This window comes from Arachis duranensis, chromosome 1 (assembly GCF_000817695.3).
Source record: "Arachis duranensis cultivar V14167 chromosome 1, aradu.V14167.gnm2.J7QH, whole genome shotgun sequence".
In the NCBI taxonomy this organism is placed as follows: domain Eukaryota; kingdom Viridiplantae; phylum Streptophyta; class Magnoliopsida; order Fabales; family Fabaceae; genus Arachis; species Arachis duranensis.
Genome location: NC_029772.3, coordinates 91,539,173 through 91,564,036, shown reverse-complemented (window position 1 = coordinate 91,564,036; position 24,864 = coordinate 91,539,173).

Sequence of the window (24,864 nt, the reverse complement as noted above, 5' to 3'; positions counted from 1 at the left end):
AAATCGATTTTATAATTATTTTAAGATTTCAATTTTGGGAAAATACTTTGAAATTAGGTTAATAAAGATACAAGATAAAAGATAAACGGAAATTGAAGTTACGGCCTCCTTAGGGTTTGGATTTGGCGTCTTGCTCATTTATATGTACCGCATACCGTATAGTTCCAATAGGCTAAACGTATATACTACGTATTATAGAGGTGTCGAAGAGTAAGTGGGAGTGGGCCGGGTGGTCAAGATACGGCCCACAATAGTGATTGCTTTTTTTTTCAATAACAGTAATCTTGATCCACCTACCTTCCATTGAGATTTGTTATTTGTTATAAGATTTCAATCTAATTTTAAATCTGACTCTTATCTTTTCTTATTTTAAAATAAAATCTTATAAATTATATCATATCATGATTCAATTTTAAATATAATCAATTAAAATTTCATTCAAATTTAGATATTATTTTAAAATAAAATAATTAATTATTTTTTATTCTCATTTAATATTTTTAATTATCATATTCTATTTAAATTAATATATTTATTGATTAAATTATTTTTTAGCAAATATTATAATACTCGTTAGTATGTAAGTGTGAAGTTTAACACTAAGCAAGTAGTAAATTGGTCAAATTAAATTTACTAATTAAAATTGGCGTCTATCAACGTTCTTTAATAATCCGTTTTTTTTGTGTCAGATCCGATAGTATGAAGTAATATAACTTTACTAAAAATTCAATAAGAACAAAATATTAGGAGTGTACATGGCTCGATCCGATCCGAAGACCTGACCCAGTCCCGAACATTTTAAAGGCTAATTTAGTGTTATTTTACCGGGTCTAGGGTCGGGTAAGCGTCTCAAAAATAGACCCGGTCATTATTTCGGACTATGGTGGGTCAAGGCGAACCCCACTTTTATCCGACCCATGTGCACCCTAAGAGAACTAAAAAGATATATATGTTTTAAATTAATTTTAATATTATATTATATTAATTATAAGTTTATTGTTTTATTTTTAATCACACTTGTTGAATTAGAAAATAGGTCAAAGAACCATCAAATTAGAATTAATGGACAAATTCAAGTTCAAATATAGATATTAACTTTTTGGTAATAAGTTTCTTCTTTATAAATAAGTGCATCATAAATAAGTTTCTTTACAAATTATTGTTAAAGCTTTAAAGACCCGATTTTCATTTAATTTGGACTCGATATAGTTGTGGCCCGAAAATATTTAGGTTTCATCGGGTTTATGACTGAATCTGGGGCAGAAATTCAGTTTCACCCGACTGATGAACACCCCTACAAAGTATAATCATAAAGATCAAACTCTTTATCGATAGTTAACGGATTTCTTATTAATTAATCATTAATTCTACAAGTATTTAAATCATATCCAATATCTATTCGACTAGCATCATAGGACATTAGGTGTCCATAATCAAAGTATGATAAATACATTTTTAATTACTATGACAGTTGCAAGTCAAAGAAAATTCTATTTTTATATTCATCTTGAAAATATTTTATTGATAAATGCGATAACTATAACTATTAGGAATTCTCAAAGTGAATTAATTCAATAGTCAAATCTCTATATGCACCATCTATATATAATTTTTAATAAATAAGATATATCAATCTTCATCCAATGAAAATCATTACATATATATTGGTCTATCCGAATTATTAATGTCCCTTTTAATAATCCTATAATTAAGAACAGTTTAATTTATATTAAAAAAGACTTATCTCTTACTATTATGATCACTATTATAAAAGACTTGTCTCTTTATACTTTTTTTTCTTTCAATTGGGTCCTTGAACCAATTTTTCTTTTAATTAGGTCCTCTTGACGGCAAACATTACAAAAATTGTTAAAAAATAGTAAATTTACCATTATACCCATAGTTTACTCTTTACGAATCACTCATTCTCAAAATCTAATTCTCTTCTTCTTTCCTATCATTTCTCCTCCTGTGTTTTTCTCGTACCTTGTAAACATGGATACAAGCCAACTATCTTTAGAAATCTCTAACTAACAAGCAAAACAAGAAAAACATAAGAACATTGTCTCCATTGTTCACAAGCTCCAATAGAGATATGCACCTCTATTCACAATCCTAACTCACTCTCCATTAGAGATATATGTTCATTGAAGCTGCCTCTATTCATTCGTGTAGTTGTTAACGGATAAAAACGGCATTCTTATCCTACCTCTTATGGATCCTTGTCTCTCCATCTTGTCAGTTTCGATTCTTCAACGCTTAACTGGGAATAACTCTTCCGAACCCACCTTCTTCTAAAATAAAAGAAATGAAAAATTCCTAAAAAAATTGCCTTTAGATACCCTAATTGTGCAAATCTAAAAAGATAAGCGATACTAGAAGATTTTGCAGCCAATCAAAAATTAATATCACAATTAGCGAATGAAAACATGGAATTCGATTTTGAAATTAGATGAAAGTGGGAAATGGAGGAAGCAGAAACAATAGGAGATTGGAGGAATTCTGGTTTTTTTAGGGGGGAGGTGGGCTCAAAGACAGCGTGAGGCAACATTGGAGAAAACAGAAATGAAGGCGGTGGCTAATAGTGGAAGGAACGACATAAATGAAGTCAGTGACCACGACAAAGATGTACCGGAGTCAGCAACGACAGCAGCAGCTTTGTAGGCGTCGGAGACAACAGAAGTGACTTCATCGGTGGCAGTAGCAGCGGTCGAGGATGAATGACAGCTTCCACAACCATGGAAGAAGACATCTGCGACAAGCGGAAGGATGGATAGAGTGAGCGAAGAGATATTGAGAAACCATGTTTGGCTTCGAAAATGGAGAATTAAAAGAGAAAGAGATAGAGAAAAGGGAGGAGAGGGCTATATTGTCATTTTGAAAAAAAGAAAAGGATTATTTTATGGATTCGATGGTATCTTTAATTTAGAAACAGAATCTTCCATTAATCTAAACGTTTTTGTTACGGTAAGGACTATATTATCAATTTATCATGGGCATGAGGACGACGTTAAATAACTCTCGTCAACTACTTTTTATTGACTAAAAATTCTATTAAGACAGAAGAAGTTTCGTTTTAACAGTTGTTATCTCCGTGATGATTTTCTAAAAATAGATATGTCACTATCGTTAATGGTTTACAATAAGCACCGCTATTAAATTTTACATGATGAATTGACGAAAGGACATAACGTGTCTAACAATTGCTATTATAAAAGATTTAAGTAATACTTTTTTTTCATGGACTAACTAATCTAATGGAGATGGGTTAGAGCGGAGATGGAACTTCCAATGGAGGCAAGAGCTATTCCAATAGGAGTCGTATTTAGTGAACCAGTTGCATGATACTTTAAAACAAGTCAAACTTGCTTGTGACATAGATGATAGATTTGTGTGAAAATTTGATAAATAAGGTATATTTTCTACTAACTCTTTTGTGCAGGTGTTGCATGCGGAAATGATTCCAGATGATATAGCAAGTTACAACTTTACTAGGACAGTTTGAAAAGGTCTAGTTCCACCATGAGTTGAGCTGTTTGTCTGGTTTTCTTTGACTGGAAGGGTGAATACGAAGGAGAGGATGAGTCGGTTTGGAGTGGTTAACCAGGAAGATGTTGTATGTGTGTTATGTAATAAAGGTGTTGAATATGGTGACCACTTGTTTCTTTGTTGTGATTTTTCTTAGCAAATTTGGTGTGCATGGTTGTCATTTGTTGGAACGCTAAAAGAACATTTTCAAAGTTTGACTGAGCTATCAACTCATAAGGAGGAGTGCAAGAGATGGATGGTGTGATTCTGTGCAATTATCTAGAATATTTGGCAAGAAAGGAATAGAAGGATTTTTTAGAATAAAGGAAAAGGGGTTGACGATATTATCCATCAGTCCTTTATGAACTATAAGGAGTAGTTAGGTGCGGATCCCTTTTGTTATTGATGGCAATGCCGAAGATGACAGGGGGATATCTTTTAGTGTTCTTTGCTTTGGTTGCTTTCTTTTATTTGTTCTAGGTTGGTTCTCTTTGTTGTCTTCATATGCTCTACTTATTGTGTTGAGCTTTTTCTTTTAAAAAAATCTAAAATTGAAATCGTCAAAGACTTAATTGTCATTTTACTCGTTAAACAACCTAATGAGTTATATCATCATTTGTAAAGAGAGGTTGTTCTTTGATACTCCTCCACAACCTCCATGGATGTTGCAGTTATCACTTCAACTGTAAAGTCCTTATCTTCGAATACTTTTTGGTTGCGTGGAATCCAGATCTTCCACAGAAAGATGGCTTCCAAAACTACGCTTCTCTTTTAATTGGGATATCTTTAAGGCTGCGTTTCGAAGGGAGACTGAGACCGAGAGACTAAGACTGGGAGACAGAGACTGAATTAAGTCTTTGTATTGTGTTTAGTATAAAATGTACTGAACTAAGTTATGTCTCATTATTATGTTTAATTAAAATAAATATAAAAATTGAGGAGCGAATTTGGAATTTAAAAAGTTAAATGAATATATTTTTAATAAAAAATATTATTAAAGTTTCAGTTTTCATCTCCAAAATTTTAGTCTCCTGTGTCCCCACTTTCTGGAGGTATGAGATTAAAATTTTGGAGACAAGTACTGAAATTTTAGTTATAGTCTTTGACCACCAAATACAATACTAAATCTCACAACCTGTTTGAAAATTTTTAATGATATAGAATTGAATTGAATTCCAGCGTTTGGAATGAATTAATAAAATTACAGAATTGAATTGAATTTCGATGTTTGAAATATTTATCAAATGAATTAAAATTTTATAGTGGACATCTTTACCCTCTATTAATGTAACATTATATGAAATAATTAAAAAATTTATTTTAATTAGAACATGTATGTACAAATGCTAATAAAAATCTAATATTAAATATAAGTGTCATTCTACCCTATTTTACTTTTGGATTCTAGTTCTTTTGCTAGTACCATTTGTTCTTTGAGAGTCTTTAAAAAATTTTGTACTTTAGTCTTATTGATACTTAAAGAAAATTTGTTATTAATTTCTTCTACTACTTTTAGATAAGTTTCTACTGAAAATGCTCTATTTTTCTTTTGTCTCTTATTCTTTTGTATTTTGATAACTTCAACTAACAAACCACCAATGTTTATGGTCCATCTAAAATATGCATCTGGTTCATTTCCATTTTTAACATCAATAACTTTTTGACTATACATATTGTTACCTATTTTTATATCCATAATAAATTTATATCATAAAATGCACCAATAATTAAAAATATGACATATTAAAAATAAACAAACGATACATAAACTAATTGTCATTGCATAAACAAGTAATAATTCAAATGATACATAAAACTCAAGTTTAATACAAAAATATTTAATAATATAGTCTCTCAAAAAAACTTAAAACTCATTTAATAATGTAATTGTTCTACATTTGTGCGGCTATAGAGTCTCTCAAATTTTCTCCCATTCGTCCATCTTCACCTCTAACAATTTTAATATTTGTAAAATTTCGTTCAGGTGTACTATTATTGAGATCCCTTTTAACTTGTGTAATAGGTGCTTCGTCTAGATAAAAATTCATTAAGAAGTTATGAAGAATGCAACAAGTTACAACAATTTTGCTCACAGTGTTTACATCATATATAGCCATTTTTGCTATGATAGAACATCTATTCTTCACAATTCCAAAAGCTCTTTCAATTACATTATGCAATGATGATTGATGAATGTCTTAAATTGAATAACTCTTTCGGATTTTTAGGAGAGTGTTATGAATATTCTTTTAAATGAGTACTTCGATATGGAGTGATAAAACTAGACCTCAGTATATATCTAGCATCTGTTAAGTAAAATTTACATAAAAATAGAATTTAAACTATTTACTTAACTAATACTAGAAAAATGCTTATTAAAAATAAAAAAATTACTAGAAAATTAATATCTTGAGAAGCAATTAGATTATCTTTCCTACGTAGTGCATTATTTAAAATTCGTGAATCCGAAACCGAGCCCTTCTACACAGGCATCACATAGGAGAATGTTAAGTCAAATATACAAGCTGCCAATATAGTAATTATCGGGCAACTTTTCTTTCATCTATATTTTGACATATCTTCTTTTAAAACTTTAACAAGAATATGTGTTCCATTTATAGCATCGATACAATTCTAAAAATTTTAATGAAAATTAGTGATATGACCATTTCAAAATACAAAAAATATACAAAAAAGTAATAAATGAATTTTATTTTTAAAAAATTACCTTAAAATATGGATAGAGTTTTTTTTATAAAGAATTTCTGATGGAACAACCGTACCATCTCGTTGAACTAAAAAATGATTTTCAAGTGTTATTATAGCTTTAAGAACTTAGTGAAAATGACGACTGATTGTTTCAGTAGATCGACGAAAAAAAACTTCTTATTCAAATACTTGTTTTACCACTTAAAATTATGTAAAACTTTGCAATTTGTTCCTCAAAACAGTTATATTGGATATCTCTAAAAAGTTTTATTTCACGATGTATACCAACTAATTTCTTAAAAGCATCATAACTCATATGTATTATAGAACGTGGGTTATAATATGCTTTTAATTAAGTTATCAACTCCTCTCACACATGATCTCTATTATATCACTGAGATTGAGCGATTGGTCTTTTAATCAGAGACATATGCTGCTTTCTATATTGCATACAAGTTAAATAATCTATATAAACAACTAAAGCTAAGATTTTTGTTTCGTCAAATTCATTCATGTTACACCTACAAGTATTTCAAAAAAAAATATATATAAACATACGCAACGTGTTCAACAGAATCAATGTTTAAGTTTGAGTAGAAACAAATATATATAAATAAGCATACATATTACATATACGATGAAGCAAAGCACAAAAAACACATCTCTGGAAAGGAAAGAAGAGCAATAGTTTAAAGTCTGAATGTGATATTATCTAGGTGCAATTCATATACAATGAAACAAAGAAATACATACCTTATCGATGAAGCACGTTTGCCCGGAAGGAAAGGAGATGAAGCACGTCTGCACGGAAGTGAAGAAGAGTGGAGGTGCTGTTGGGAGGTGGAAAATTTTAAAACTAAGTGAGTAAAAAGAAAAGAAACTAGATTAAATGGATATTTTGGACATTTTATATTTTAAGTGAAATCTTAATAAGATAGAATTTCAAATCACACCCAATTAGCTAGATAGGAATTGATTTTGGGAGAAAATAATAAAATTGAATTGAATTCTATTTAAACTAATTTATTTATTTTTTGTTTCAAACGCTAAAATTTAATTCAATTCTTGTGAGAATTGAATTTTAAAGAGTTTTCAAACATCTTGTCAATCTCTCAATCTCAGTCTCAGTCCCCATCTAAAATATTTTCATGAATTTCATCCATCTTCTCCAGAAATCATCAGTTCCACCAGGAACAAGGCAAGCTTCTAATTCAACCTTTCTCCAAACCTCTTTTGCTAACGAAGATTCAATTAGGCGGACGATTCACTTAAATAAAATGTTTAGAGAAATATCTTACCAGAATACAACTTTGGAAAATGGAAGACGCAATTGCAACTTTCACTAATTTATAGAAGTCACTACTGGTAGCAGTGGTAGCAGCGGATTAGAGTAATACGTAAACTACTATTGGTAGCCGCAATTTACGGGAAATAGGGTGTCTGTAGAAACCGCTATAGGCAGCAGCAGTTTATGTGTGTTGTGTTGCTTGTTCATAAATTGTTGGAGACAGGCGCGGTTTACGTTCAAAGGGCCTATAAAACCGCGATAGCTAGCCACGGATTCTTCATTTGGGACGGAGTGTTAATATTGTTAGAGGGAGGAAATTCTAGAGAGAGAGAGGAGGACTTTGGGAGCAAATTCGAATTTTCTCAATGGTGACCTTCAATTGGACATCATGGTAGATGAACAAAGCTTGCACCGACTGAATGGCGTTGTCCACATTGCCGGTGCCATTGTCAATGAGGTTAGCTTGTTCTTATTTTTCTGAGTATTAGAATTTGTAAAATAGAATATAGTATGTAGGGTATACGAGTTAGAATTTATAATTTAATTTTTATAGTTGAATATTAGACTTTGGAATTTAGGATCTAAAATGTAGGGTATGAAAAATAAAATATATAATTAATATTTATAATTTAGTATTAGACTTTGGAATATAGAATGTAGTATGTTGTAGCGTATAGGACATCGACAATATCATAACTTAAGATTTATTAATAGGGTGTTAGATTTGATGCGGATGGAATGTTAGACTTTGTTGTGATTTTGTAATTAGAGAGGCTACGGATGTTATTTATTGTTTATGCATGTATGAAGTAGAATAATTTTTAATTATTTAGTGTTATTGCGTTTAGGGTTCTTTTTAATTGTTTAATTATGTAATTTTAATTATTTAGTGTACTTATTTATGGTTTATTTGTGTATCAAGAAGGGTTTAATTACGTTGTGGTTATTTTTATTGTATGGTACAGTCGAGTAGGTGTATCTATAACGTTTAGTGGCAACAAAATATACCCATGCATGAACGGATTATAACTTATTTGGAGAGGGCTGGTTTGTATCACTTAGCCAGGTTGAACAGACGTTGTTTTCTGGTTGGATGAGCCTATGGTGAGAACATTCATTGAGAGGTGGCGTCTTGAGATGCACACTTTTTATATGCCTTTCAGAGAGTGCACCGTCACACTGCAATATGTGACATTTCAGCTTGGGTTGTCTGTCAATGGGAAGGCCATTATTGGGTGCCTAACTGAGTTTAAAAAATTCATGGAGGGTGGCCGACCAGCTTGGGAATGGTTTTAGGAGTTATTTGGTGAGCTGTCACCGCCGAATAAGGTCAAGCAGATGATAGTCCACTTCACATGGTTCCATGAGAGGTTTAGGGTATTACCAACTGATGCGACCGACGATATTGTTCGCATATAGGCACGTGCCTATATTATGATGTTGTCCACTCAGTTATTTGGGGACAACAGTGCGAACTGGGTTCATATTCGGTGGTTACCTTTTGTGGCGAATATTTATGACATATGCAGTTATAGTTGGGGTTTCGCTGCATTGGCATGATTGTCGATGCATGTATTGGGTGACGAACAGAAATGTCACCAACTTGGCAGGTCCTCTCCAGCTGTTATAGAGTTGGATCTTATAGCGGTTTCCCTCTCTGAGGCCACATGGGTTTGAGGATTTTTCATTTATGTTGGCATCCAAGTATCATTTATTTGTTTCAAGTTTATAATATGTCGTGTTAAACCTTCATCTTACCACTTACTATAATTTAGGTGGGCAACATACTTACCACCAAATGATGGGAAGGAGCAAATGGTTATACATTATCGCGTTGCATTAGATCGATTGAGCGCTCGAAATGTAAGTTTCATGTGTGTGGTTGGTTCTTAAGTGGCGGTTTACCATTCTGACTGTATATAATTGGTGTGAAATTTATAACCCACAAACTGACCGGCAAGTGCACTGGGTCGTACCAAGTAGTACCTCAAGTGAATGAGGGTCGATCCCACGAGGATTGATGGAATAAGCAACAATGGTTAAGTGATTTACTTAGTTAGACAAACAGAAAATGGTGTTTGAGTGTTCAAAAACATTAAACAGTAATTCAGAGAATCAGAAAAGCAAGCAGTAAATTGATGTGAATAATATATGGAGAAAACAGTTAAGGTTTCAGAGTTATCTATTTTCCGGATTGACTTTTCTTACTAACTATTTTAATCATGCAAGATTTAATTCATGGCAAACCATATATGACTAAACCCTAATTCCTTAGACCTTTTTAGTCTCCTATAAAATTCATCAACTGCCAATTCCTTGGTCAATTAATTCCAATTAGAGTGTGAAGTTTAATTCTAGTTATTCTGCCACAAAAATCCTAATTATCCAAATATAAGAAGATTATATGTCACATATCCCGTTAAGTCCAAATAATTAGAATTTAGGAAAAATTATTTTCAAGCTGTTGTTCAAGTAAAGAGCTTTTCCAAGTTATACCAGAACTCAATTAGAGGAACAGAATCAATCCATACAATAAACAGAGCTCCTAACCTTAACAGTGGAGGTTTAGTTGCTCGTGGAAAAGAGTGAAAACTAAGATTCTGGTAAACTGTGAATTTTTGGGATGAGATGGAATAAAAAAATTCCAGAAGAGAAGTTTCTTTTTCCTTTTATATTTAATCCAAATTAATTTAAAATTTATTTTCTAAAACTAAAATAATATCTTTTCCTATTTTAAAATAAAATAAAAATTTAATCAAAATTAATTAAACTATGCGTGCAGCCTTTGGAAGAAGATTGGGGACCACTTGCATTATCAGGATCCACGCTGAACTTGGAAATTTCCAAGTTCAGCATGGAAGAAGCCGTATTGCTTCCATGTGTTTCTTCTGAATCCACGCTGAACTTGGAAATTCCCAAGTTCAACGTGGTGGCGTATGTACTTTCTCCCTTGTGTGCGTGGATTCCGCGCAGAACTTGGAGGACAAGGCCGAACTTGACTGGATGGAGGGTTAGTGCTCCACGTTGAACTTGGAAAATTCCAAGTTCAGCGTGGAGTGGACATCATCAATTCTTCATTTTCTCCATTTTCTAGCCTTGGCTTAAACTCTGCGAAATTTGTCTAAAATGCCACCTGAAATAAACAGAATTACACAAGACTCAAAATATTATTCATAGTGGCTAAAATATATTAAGTCTTGATTAAACTTAGCAATTCAAGTGCAAATTCACTAGGAAAAGATAAAGAAGATGCTCACGCATCAATAATATTCTAACGCACGAGGGTGTTGAATTTTTAGATTGTGTGGGAGCCTTACCCTGCCCTCGACGTACTTACTGGGATTCATCCTGAGATACTTACGAAGAAATATTGTCGGTTATGGCGAGCAGTTACTAGCTTGATATATTTTTAAAAGTTGCAATTGCGTCTTCCGTTTTTTAAAATTGTATTATGGTAAAATGTTTCTTTAAATATTTTGTTTAAGTGAATTGTCCCAATTAGGCAGTGAATAATTATTTCCTCCAATTTGTCACACCTTTAGAATACATCAACAACGGCAACCATTTGCTGTGGAGTCTTCATTGTGCGAGAAGTTCATCATGAAAGGCATTTAAAAGAAACTCTTATTTTTTGTGGATATTAGAGGTCCCACAACCGAAAAAATTATAAATTGTACCCATAAACTTTACGAACGCTGACAAAAGTATCCATAGAAGACGGAAAGTGACTTTGTACCCATGAAAGGCTGGGTCTGTCTGTCGATAGTACCCGGATGTCATTAACTCGTTTGCTCCGTTAACTTAAAGGCCAACATGGCACGTTAAGTGCTTACCTGGCTATGAGACAACAATCTGATATGTTCAAGCATGTTGTTACCGTTATAACATCACTCATTTTCCTAATTTATCCTCAATTATTTCCCAAATTTGAAATTGGAAACCCTATAATGTTTAGGAGAAGCATAGGTAACCATTGTTCTTCGAATGGAAGCATCAGCGGAGAAGGGGCTTCGTCTTCCAAGAGGGGTGAAGAGAAGACTTTGTTTGGGAGATGCTTTTGCGGACAGGATATGGTGTTGCTACAATCTGGAACCTTAACAAATCCTAGGAGATGGTTTGTTAGGTGTCCTCTATGGAAGGTAAGTCTTTTTGTTTTTATGCTTCTGTTTAGGTTAACTTATTGTGAACGATTCCTTATTCCTCCCTTTCACGTTACAGACGATAGATTGCGAGTATTTTGTATGGGTGGATGAGATTGACGGAGGCTGGAAGGGGGATTGGCAAGAGCCCTTATTAGAAAAAATCAAGATAGTTGCTGTGCTAACCAAGAGGTCAACATCATTAGGCAAAGAAGAGAGATTTAAGAGAATAGTGTGAAGATCTTCTTAAAGATGGGGAAGCTCCAAGATGAAATTAGAACTATTAGGTCATGGATTATAACAATTTTCTTTAGTTTGTTGATTTGTGTAGGCTTGAATATGCTCCAATTAATCAATATGTAATTGTGCGTATGGTGCATGTTGTCCTGGGTCTTTTTGTGGCTATTTGGTTTCAATGATGATGAACTTTAAAACTCTGTTAATATCTTCACTTGTTGTGGAAAAGTCAAGTTATGTTATGACATTAATGTCCATAATTGTTAATGTATTTGATATCTGTGATATTGGATGTAACACAAATTTGACAAAACAACACATAAAAATGTCGTGAATTGACAAATCTAGCCAGAAACTCAATATTGTATACTAAATAACGAAAATATAACCTGAAAATAGAACTAAATAAAAGAAGTTCATTCCATATGTTATAATAAACCTTTAAATAATTTTAACATAAGCATTTATCAACAAAAGCCTCAAAATAAGTCTATGAGTTTGATGTGAAAGTAGCAAATCCAAATTACTTAAAAGTACCAATACAAACCATGAACATGAAAGCATCAAGTAGTGCAATATAAGCACTAGGAATAAGTTACAAAAAAATCATAGTATCAGAGTTTTAAAGCTCTCATTACAGTGAGTCATTGATCAAAACATAAAGTCACACTAGAAAATCCTATTTGTTGGGTGTGGAGTTACTACTGCCACTAGAACCCCCCATCGTTGTTGCCACTTGAATATGCTCATGTTGGTGGGCAGAACCTAGGTACTAGTCATCTGTCTGCTGTTTGAATTGTGGATGGTGGAGTTGGCATAAATTGCATAAATCTTGTAGTGGTCCCTCGACTTACACCATGCATTATTTGTCTGGTAACTCTTGGAGGAGGTTGGTTAGTTGGTGGTGTAGGAATAACATGAGAAGGTTGTGGTGTGGTAGGCATTATGGGAGTAGGTTGTGGTGGGGCAGGTCTGAGGGGAGAAGGTTGTGACGGTGGTGGCCTTTTAACGTTTCTCTTCCTAATTAGTCGCTTGAACATGGTTGGCTTTATGATAGGTCTAGATGGCACATGTGCAGTAGAAAACCTGGAAGGTGGAAGTCTTACTGCCATAGGTTCTTCAGAAGGGTTCATAGAGTTCACCACATCAACATTCACCTATGTACGATAATTACATTAAGTCAAATATTTAGTGCAAGATAAATTTATTTTCATGCTAATAAGTGGAAGAAAAGAGTGAATACAAAAAACTTACATTAGGTGAATCTGAAGCTAATGCTTCAGCATCTGCAGCCTCTAAAGTTTCTTTCCAATATATCTGTTGCTCCCTGGCAGCATCCTCATCAAGATCATCAACAGCCATACCTTCAGTTGTTGTTGCTGCATCCTGATGCTGACTACCACTACCTGCTGCAGCTCCTCCGCTAGCCATAGCTTCTTTCTTCTTGTCACATCCTCTGTTGTTATGACCAATATGAGAATACATGAGCAATTTTTATAATTTTAATTTACAATGCAAGTTCCGAGGGCAAGTATGCTCTTTAACAAAGGTTTTGATTTGACAACTCACCGAATATAATCTCTTGGCACAGTAAATTTGCCATGGGCAGTTTTCATCATAGAAAATGGCTTTTTGCATTTAGTTGAATCAACCATTGAAAAAAAATACTTCTCCCAAGGTTAATATTGAACTTTCTTACGGCTTTCTTGAACTATTGCAGAGTCTTAAACTCCATTTCAAGCTCCAACTTCACTTCCTTAATAGGTGCATCAGCATTGCCCTGTGGAAATGATCTTCCTTAGTCATCCTCATCACTTGCAATGCTGTGGAGGTCCTCTGACTCATAACAATGAACACCAGGTTCATCATCTGAGTATCCCCCCATCTACCTAAATGAATACTGATGGAGGTTGATTCAAATCTGTATTAGGGATAAATGTTTGTCTAGTTGGATGGAGTCTCTTAGTAGATCTCCTTATCTGTTTTCTCCTACTTCCTCCAGTAGCTTCCTCTGTGTTGTTATTTTGTGTTTCTAGAGCATTGACTATGGTAGATGGATTGGTAGAAGGAGTGTTAGTTGGGGGGTTGGCTGTGGTTCAAGCATGGTTTGGGAGGAGGATTGATTCTGTGGTAAAGGGACATATTAGATGAGCAATTCATCTTATGGATTGTCAGAGTTAAAGGGTGGTTCTGTGTATGTTGATGACTTTGGTTGGACATTGTTTTCAATGTCAAACTGCACAGATATGTCCCCCAAGTTTCCATGGTCAAGAGGAATAGATATTGCTAGACGTGTGTTTGGTGTAGCAGATTCTTCAGATACAGGTTGTGTAGGGACTGCACATTTGGTTCAGGGAGTTGGGAAGGTGTTTCTAGAGGTTGGGAGGTGATATTTGGTGGTGGTTGTCTGTTCATAAGGTCCTCAAAATTCTACTTGTCAGGTTCAGGTATGGTAGCCAAGGCTGATGGATTTGGGCTGGCATCTGATTGGGCCTTATTTATAACATGGGTCTCTTCTGCACTTTGGGCCTCAGTTTATAATCCTTCCGTTGGAGAGTTCTTCCAAGACCTTTTGCCTTCTTTGGAGTTAGAGTTCTCTTAGCACAAATTTTCCTCCTTTTTCTCAGTTGGAGAGTTCTTCCAGGACCTTTTGCCTTCTTTGGAGTTAGAGTTCTCTTAGCACAAATTTTCCTCCTTTTTCTGGAGTAACATTAACCTCACCAGGTGATTTTACACTACCTTCGTCATTCGTATCTATAACATCTGCTTGGCTGATGGAGTGCTCTGTGTATAATTCAATGCTATGCCCATTCTCCACAGTAGCTTCATACATCTTAACAATATCAATTTTAAGTCGCAGAAGTCTCAAATCACCATCAATTTCCATTCCAGGCTGTCGTCAATAGAAATCAAAGATAATTGGATACCCAATGCCTTTCAGTAGGTCACTATTGAAGAAGTCATTCAGGTATCCACGTTAACTCTATCCACCTTAGTTAATGGTAATCAATGGCTAAGAAAAGAGGGGGGTTGAATCTTAGCTTCATTTTTTCTGAGTATTACTTTTACTTTTTCAATAGACTTCAGGAGATATTTTTACTTTTGTCTCGTAACAAGTTGAGAGACATTTTTCATTTTATCTCCTGAGTAACAGAAATAGAAACAAAGCAGAGAAGAAGAAATAACACCAAATGTATCCTGGTTCAGTTACTTGGTGCAATGTAGCCTACATCCAGCCTCCATCACAACAGTGATAAAATTTCACTATCTTTAACATATTACAAACACCAATTATTTTCCTAGGATCTATCCAATTCTATCAGGGACAAATCCATATTCTAACCCCAATCTGAATTTGACTTGGACAGAAACCAAGATTTCAATAGCAAAGTGCTAACCCAACTTGCAATGGAACAAGTCCAGATTCTATCTAACCTGAACTTGACTAGGACTCAAACCTAGCTTTTAACCGCAAAGTGCTAACCCAACTTGTAAGGAAATTTCCTCAGGATCATGACAACAAAACAAAAATGCATATAAAGAATTTCTGAGATAACTATGGTTTTTCTTTAACTTTCTACTTTTTTTCACTCATTGAATTTTCCTTACAAAACCTCACATTTTGCCTTTTACTAATGAAACAAAGACAGACTAAACTGAGAAAAAAATATTCAATGAAATCCATGAAGGAGAAGAATAAACAGCTCAAAGAGCTATGGGAACCCAAATGTGTGCTCTCACTCCTTATGTTCAACCCTTGGCCGTTCACCCTTAATATAGAAGAGTGAAGCTTCCAAGATTGAATTACGTTCAACCCTAGCACTATCTTCTCCAACATCAGAGTAGCGGCGGCTTCACCAGAGGAGAGAGAGAGATCGCCTGAATCCGTTGCATGCATCTCTCTCATTCTTTTTCATCCATCTTTTTCAATCTTGGTCATTGATCTTGACTTTGGCCCCAATAATTGATTATGAGCGTTGATGTGGTTCTGACCCAAGATAGCTTCAGGGTTTCCATTTTTGCTTCTACCCTTCTTGAGGTTCAGATGCTATCTTCCTCTTGGAGGAACAAAAATGGAAATAAACTTTTATCAATTTAGATCTTCTTCCTGACAAAAGCGGATTGCTTCTTTTCTTGGCAACAAAATCTTGAAGCCTTTTTTCAAATCTTTTCTTTTGTAGAAAACATCTTTTTGAGCCTTTCTTCATAGTCTTTTTCTTTTGATATCTTCTTTTATCTTCTTCTTTGATGATTGGCGTGATTGAAGGAGAGATGAGAGAGAAGAAAAGAAGAAATAAAGCTTTTGGTGGAAGCATTAAATAGAATTAAACCAAATTGCATTTTCACTTCTATTACCCAAAATATAATGTAACGTGTGGAGCTTTCAAAGTACATTAAACTCAATTGAATTTTAGCTTCCAGTTACCAATGCATAAAGACTTTGACAATTTGAATTCCCTTTGATCTATGACCATGGAACGGGTTACTAAGGCTTTGAGCCATTTCCTTCTTTTCTTTGCATTTTAATTGTTTAGCCACTTGAAGTGAACAATTATTATTGGGCTAAGCTTGTTTAGTAACCAAACTGGACTCTCATCACTTGGGTCTCTTCGGATCTTTCTCTTTTAATATTCACCCACTATTTGTGAAATAACACTTGTGTAAAGTTGGTCATTCAATAATCAAATTGGGTTTGATTGCATTTTAGCCCAATATTAAAAACTAATTTGTTTCCTGCATACTTGAACAAGAATCATCAAACAACCTATTGAAAATTATTAAATAAAATACTTAATAATAATTTTAATAACTTCTTAATTTATATTTTAATAATATTTGATCATTATATAAATTTTCCAAACTTAACATCAGTAATTTCACCTTGTATATAACACAACTTGCCATCTGACTCCCTTTTAAGTCTACCTTTATGGTGTATCACTAACATGATATGCATGGTAGTAGCCATTTATTTATAACATTATCCAACACCCAATTTTTTTCAAAATTAAGAAGACATGAATAAAACATCAAAAAATGAATAAACCATACAATACACCTACTATTTTTCTAATTTTTTTAAATTGAAACACAACCCTCCAGTGACAAACTCTATGTGATCAGTGAAACAAAAAAATCCTAACTTCAGTTAACAATTTCATGGTGTACGAGTTCAGTGAAAGAAAAATTTAGTAACTAAAATGAGAAATTGGGCACTAGCACTATAGGAAGATGACTTACCCCTCACTGTGGGAGTGACGACTATCTTCCAATCGTCTTGACACACCCATGCCACGAAAGGATCACTACCGGACTACGATTGTGGATTTTAGAGTGGCCATCTTCAACCTTCATATCAGTTTTGTTGGAGCCTAGTAGGTGGTTCACGTCTCTCTCTGCTAAGGCATGCAGAAAAGTAGTAAGGAAGAAAATGGAATGGCGCGAAGTGACCTCTAACTTCTCTTCTCCCTTTCCTATATCCACTCGGAACGTTCTTAGAAAATAAAAATTAAAAATCAAAAGACAAGTAAGCACTAAATGTGTCATGTTGGCCTTTAAGTTAACGGAACAAATGAGTTAATGACGTCTGGGTACTATCGACAGACGGATCCAACCTTTCATAGGTATAAAGTCACTTTCCAATTTTTATGAATATTTTTATTAGCGTTCGTAAAATTTATGAGTATAAATGATAGTTTTTTCAAAATCTATTCTACAGTGATTTTTTCTATAATATTCTAAAAGTTAATACTTGATCGAATAATAAATATTTTAAAGATATCGTCTAAATATTTTTTTATATTTAAAAAAATATTAGTAATATTAGAATCATTAAAATAATAAGTTTTTTTAAAATATAGTTTTTATCTTCATATACGTTAAAAATATAGAAATTACATGAGTATGCAGTATGCCAAAGTGGGTGATATTTTTTGATATGATTTAGTGGTGTGAGTTATGCTGCATTATGATCATTAAGGGGGAATTACACTGTTATGACGGCGTTATTTTTAGAAATTTAGGGAGGAAGAAATCGGTGGGTCCGATTTCAAGGAGATAGAGGAGGGAACACAAATCAGTCCCACCGATTTGTGGAAGAGAGATGAAGGAACCGATTTGTGTAAGAAAGAGATATCAAATCGGACCCACCGATTTGTAGGAGTCCTATTTTATAAACAGATAGCATAGTAATTGGACCCACCGATTTCGGGAAGAAATTTTTTTTTTAATACGGGAGTGCACCAATCGGACCGAGCGATTTGTGTGGTATGCGGTTGGTGGGTTCGATTTGCCTGTAACTGCTTACATAAAATGAAAAAAAGATCATAGAAGCCTCATTTCTTCATCGCCGGTCTCAGTCTCAGCTGATGTTCTTCCTCCTCTCCTCTTATTCTTCTCCGTCATTCTTGTAAAAAAAAATTCAGTGAGTGTGAGAATAGGCAAGTACGTATACTGATATGGATGACAGAGTTGTGTTGAAGATTTATTGTTACGGACAGATTTTGTTGCAAACATATGAAGGAGTTCAATTTGTGTGTGAAAATCCAGTAAATATTGTTATTCCGTTCACATTGTCATTTGAGGAATTGAAATGTGTGATTTGTGAGAAGATAGATTCACAAAGATCTAGAAGAGTATCCTGTATTTTGTACAGGTATCCTTTATCTGTGTTTGGTGGGTTCGTTCAATTTTAGACCAAGTACGTGACGGATGAAGCGAGTATGCATGAAATGTTTTCAATGTATATGAAAAATCGCCACCGAATGTCTTATATCGAGTTGTATGTTGAGTTTGAGTAATCTGAAGCGGACCGTAACATTGTGTTGGAAGATTATAATAGTGAAAGCGAGGATGAATTTGAAAGTAACTATGAGATCGTTGGTCAAGGTGAAGACAAAGATGAAGCTGGCGGCGCCATGAACACAGATGTGGCGGCAGTTGCAAATGCACTAGCAAACTCGCATCTGTTTCAGGAGCCTTCTTTCATGCGGTCGTTGAATTTGGAGGCTATGCATGCACCGGAGTTTCCGCAATATATGAATCCAGGTGCGTAAAGCTAGATAGCTGTATGAAACTCTTAAGTAGCAGATCATTATGTCAGATAAGTAATATATGTGATATGTGGATAGTCATTTGTGAGTATAGCATTTGGTTTTTTTATTAATTAATAGTTCTTTGTTATGAGTTATAATTAGTTGTTCTTTACGTAGATAGAATAGCGACAAAAAAGACTATTATGATCTTACATGGTAAAGTGTGTTTATTAATTTAGTTGTAATAAATGATTTATTACTGAGTACACAATAAAGAATTTATTATTTTTTATGTATGTAGTGCTTCCTGTTGTGGCGGATGGTGAGTTCACAGTGAGGATGGAATTCAGTTCAAGGGAGGCAGTAATTAAGGCAATGAAAGATTATACCATCCGGAGAGGTGTAGACTATCGGGTATATGATTATCCCACCAGAATGTGCTTGATGGTCGGTGGGAATGTCAACATAATTACCTGAATGTGAGTGTTGCGATCCCGATGCCATGAAACCAAGAAGATGACTGAATGAAGTTTGCTCTCGATACTCAAATTGTGGACCACCCAAATACTGTTGCTGTACTGGAACTGACGCTAAAAAATAATCACACGGATGCGTCTCAGGAACATATGGTACAAAATACTCAACCCCCTGGTGTGGCGGTTTTGCTGGCGGTAGTGGTGGAGGTACCGGAGCCGGTTCCGGTTCCGGTGCCGGTGGTGGTGGAGGACCTTCTGGATTCTCTTCGAATACAAGGTTCAACAATTGCAAGTGGTCACCAAATGCTCCTCGGTACCAATGCATGTAAATTTTCAATGGATAATGTAAATGCACCAAGTCATCAGAGAGAGTGTGACTATACCGATTGGTCCACTGCATCACCCAAGAAGAGTGGGTATTGGCCCAATCTTGATTCTTAGGCCTAGTTAGAACTTTGCCGTGTGATGCACCTAGATTCTCTGGTTGATTAGGAACACCCTGTGTCAATCCAAATTGCCTCCTGACTCTATCAGATGCATGCCACTCGATGCATTCAAAAGATATAAGTGGCACTGTGGCACTCCAGATAACCGAATTATGATGGATGTCTAAAGGAATCACGTCTGGGTCGATGTTTCCAATGCCATAAGCCTGCCAAACCAACTGGACACATCGAACCAGTCAGATGATTACACAACAATTAATTCACTAAACAAGTATATCGGTAGGCATAGTTTTCACGGTAGATTTTACAATTAATTCACTCCAGATTTTACAACATACATGTTCTTTTTGTAGATCGTCCAACAACCTCCGGTAGTGCGCAAGAAAATTATATCGGTAGGCATAGTTTTCACGGTCCCAGCTACGCCACGTGCCATCGGACAATCCATTAGTTAACTAATCTTGTGAAAAACATAAAACAATTTCTATCATTTCTTTCAATGCATTCTTTAATCAAACTTACCTGTTTGCAATTGGAAACACTCGGGGATTGCTGGGAATAGGCGCTAGAAATGGTAGCCGGATCCAAGCCCAAGTGAGTAAGAGTGCTAATGGACCGTCCAACTCCTTGCAGTCGACACGAGTTGCCCTACACAATGATCTATACAAGTGTGCCAGGCATGCCGAACCCCAACTAAACTGTATGATCTGACAAAAATTACGGAGCAAAGGTAAAAATTTCCAATGAACAGCTGAACTTGACTTATCTCCAAACAGAACTGTCCCAAATAACAACATTATGTGACACTTTACATACATCTGAATATGCACAACATCATTCAACACTATACGATCTCTCAAACCCCTAAACCATGTTAATTTTATAAAGCTCCCTCTACAGTCCGTCTTCCTCGGTGCAACTCCAAGTTGGTGCAAGCACTCGGCTTTCAATGCCTCAAAACTACTCATGGTCGGTCCTGTTACCGGAAGACCATTTGTCGGCAGACCGAGAATTATCGCCACATCCTCCAAGGTCACGGCACACTCACCAACTAGAAAGTGAAACGTGTGAGTTTCAGGCCGCCATCTCTCAATCAGAGCATTAATCATTGCTGACTAACATGGAATAAATCCAACTTGAGAAACATAATAAAATTCAGTCTTGCGTAAGTGTGACTCAACAATTTGGTTGTATGAATCCAGCGGCTTTAAATGATCATACAGCAACATCCGTGAACCTTACAATATCACATTTCCACTATAAGTCCCCGTATAATATAACTATATTCTCAAAAACCCAATTATCGTTACATGTCCATTATAACTAATTCCAGCATAATTGCATTTCACACATACGCAGTAAATCTATTATACAAAAATATTTCAATCATATTTATTACCTTATAACAAAAATTATTTAACCTTAACTAACTAACCAGAATAATTTCACGACTGATAAACTATTTATTCGTAAAACAGCATACTAATTTTATTATTGTTATTATTATTATTCATAAAACAGCATACTAATTTTATTATTATTATTATTATTATTATTATTATTATTATTATTATTATTTCTAAGGGAGCATGTAGAGGATCTCATTTCATTAGTTCATTAACTATAAAAAAAACTAATTATTATTATACAGCTTACCATACCATACCATATCATACCATACATACATACATACATACATACATATATACATACATACATACATACATGATTAATTTTCATTTTAATTTCTATTTCTAACCACCTAATAATAAATTCATACACACATATATGAGTTAATTAATCTCTACTTAATGCCATTACAATATATATTGCAAATTAAATTTAATATTTATCACTATTATTATTATTAAATCAGATTATTAAAAAATAAAAATTTACATAATTTGGATCTCCAAGATAATTAACAATACGAAGCTCTAGTTAATTTACTTCTTTAATTTTTGATCTTCTTGGCATTTTCTTTGAATTCTGTTTAAAATTTATTGTGGTCCAACAATGGTGTGTAGCAAGAAAATGGTGGGGTTGAGGGTGTTGAAGAGAGGGAGACGAGAGTGAAAGAGAGTGAAAGAGAGTGATAGGGATACAGATGAGGGAGAACATGAGTCTTTTGTACCAAGGGAGTCACGGGCAACCAAGGGAGGCAACTGCATGCGTGACGCATGGCCAAGGAACACAAATTGGTGCCTTCGATTTGTGCACCCACCCGCCCTGAAATTGGTACCTCCGATTTCCTTCCTACCCGTCGGTGCCACCGATTTCTGCTACCCAGCCGTCACAAATCCGTGAAACACCAATAATTCCCATATCGCTGCTATACTCCATCGATGGGTTCATATCAAAATTAAAAAACTCTGCCAAAGTTGCTATTGCTTCATTGTTTATCAAGTTAGCATATCTCTTTATAATATAAGAAAAAATATAGAAAGTCAATGTAATTAGTATACAATGTGTATAATAGAGATATTTTTATAATTAAATTTAAATGATAATTAAATTAATTAATTATTATTTATTTTTAATTTTAAATTTTTGGGTGTATTTTTATTCTGATAAGTTTTGCATAATTCAAAATTCTTCCTCTTCCTTCTTCCCATCTTTTGTTGCTTCTTCTTCTTCATCTTCTTATTTCATATTCTCATAATTCTTCTTGAGAGAAAAAAATAAAAAAATGCATAATGTTACAAAATCAATAGAAAGAGAATGAGAAAAAAAATGCAGTAACAACAACAATAGTAAAAAAACGACGTTGAAGATGAAACATGTAAAGAAAAAGGAGAAATGCAAAGAAGAAAAAGAAGAAGAAGGAAGAGGAGGAGGAGGAGGATCGCGGAGCGCACTATGGAAACCATTGAGTAGCACCCGTATTGACACGCTCGTATGGATGAATGTATTTTTTGTTGAGTTTGACCCAACTTATATGACTTGTAAAATAAAATGACCTGTATGTGTAACACTTCTCTTTTAAAATAACGAACAGTACATCTATTATTGCAGCTATCACTTCAACTGTAGAGTCTTTATTTTCGAATACTTTTTGGTTGCGTGGAATCCAAATCTTTCTTAGAAAGATGGCTTTTAAAATTATGCTTCTCTTTTAATTGAGACATCTCTAAAATTGTATTTGGAGGAGAGAATAAGACTGAAATAAATATATTAAATTGAATTATATCTCATTATTATGTTTAATTTAAAATAAATATAAAAATAAAAAAATAAAATAAAAAATTAAAAAATTAAATAAAGATACTTATAATAAAAATATTATTAAAATTATAGTCATGTCTAAAATATTCATATTTTTAAATTTTAAAAATACTAAAAAACTAAATTAAAATTTTAAAAACAAAAACTAAAATTTTACTTCCATCTTTAACCACCAAACACGATAATAAATCTTAATATTTTAGTTTTAGTTTCAATCCCCTTATGAATTTCATCAATCTTCTCCAGAAATCATCGGTTCCATCAGGGCCGGGACAACGCAAGCTTCTAATTCAACCTTTCTCCAACCCTCTTTTGCTAACGGAGATTCAATTAGGCAGTGAATAATTATTTTCTCCAATTTGTCACACCTCTAGAATACATCAACAAATGCAATCATCTGCTGTGGAGTCTTCATTGGGCGAGAAGTTATTCATGAAAGGCCTTTAAAAAAAATGTTATTTTGGTGGATATTTGAGGTCCCACAGCCTATTCTACAGTGATTTTTCTGCAATATTCTAAAAGTTGATCGAGTAATAAATGTTTTATATATATATTGGTGGATTATATTTTTATATATTTGAAAAGATATTAGTAATATTAGAATCATTAAAATAAATGATTTTTTTAAAAAATAGTTTTTATCTTGATCTTTTCTATAATATAAAAAAGATATTCAAAAGTAATATAAGAAATGTATTATATATAAAAAATCAATTATTTATATAAAATATATATTAAAATTAACATTAAATCAGTAATTTATATACAACATGTATTTAAAATAAAATATACGTTAAAAATATAGAAATTATATATGTGTATGCGGTATGCCAAAGTTGCTATTGATTTATTGTTTTTCAAAGTAACGTACCATATATCTTCTCTTTTATAATATATAATTAGTGACTGGTTTTTAATATAGACATAGCATTTTTCAAACTAACATTTTTTATTTCCGCAATGTAGGCCAAAGTTGCTACTGATTCCTTGTTTCACCATCTTCTTCATCCATAGTCCTCTCTTTGAACAAGTGTTTCAGAAACACTATCAGGTACATCCACGTACACCCTATCGCAACACTTTATCCTCCCCACGTGGTTCATTCAAATCACCTTCCTTCGCAACACTACTCTTCACTTCGCCCTCATACACCTCACTTCCCACATCATCATCATATGCATATGCACTTACTAGTCTCTTTGGACTTTTGGTATATATATTTATCTGTCCCCGTAAATTACCAAATTAACACTAGGTCCTTTGCCATTTGTAAACAACAATATTGGCACGTACCCTAAATTCCACGTCATTAATTTTTAGTATTTTTATCATAATTTAATTAATATTAATATTAAATTATTTTTAATAAATAAATTTTATTAAATAATTGATTAAACTATATTATTTTTGTTAAAATTAGACCAAACAAATCAATTTGACTGAAAATCGATAAATCAAATCTTGAACCAATCTAAATTAATATTCTTTTTTTTATAAAAAATGACTATAATACTCTTATTATAAAAAATGACTAAAATATTCTTATTATATATATTAATTTTGAAAATTCTAAATTCTAATTCAATGATAGCATAAAGAGAAGAGAAAGATTAGGATTTAGAATTTTTAAAATATATAATAGAAATATTTTTAGTCATTTTTTATAGGGGTATTATAGCAATTTTCTATAAAAAATTAAAATAGATCGATTTAAGATTTGATTTATCGATTTTTCGGTCAAATCAGTTTGGTTGGTCTAATTTTAATAAAAATAACACAGTT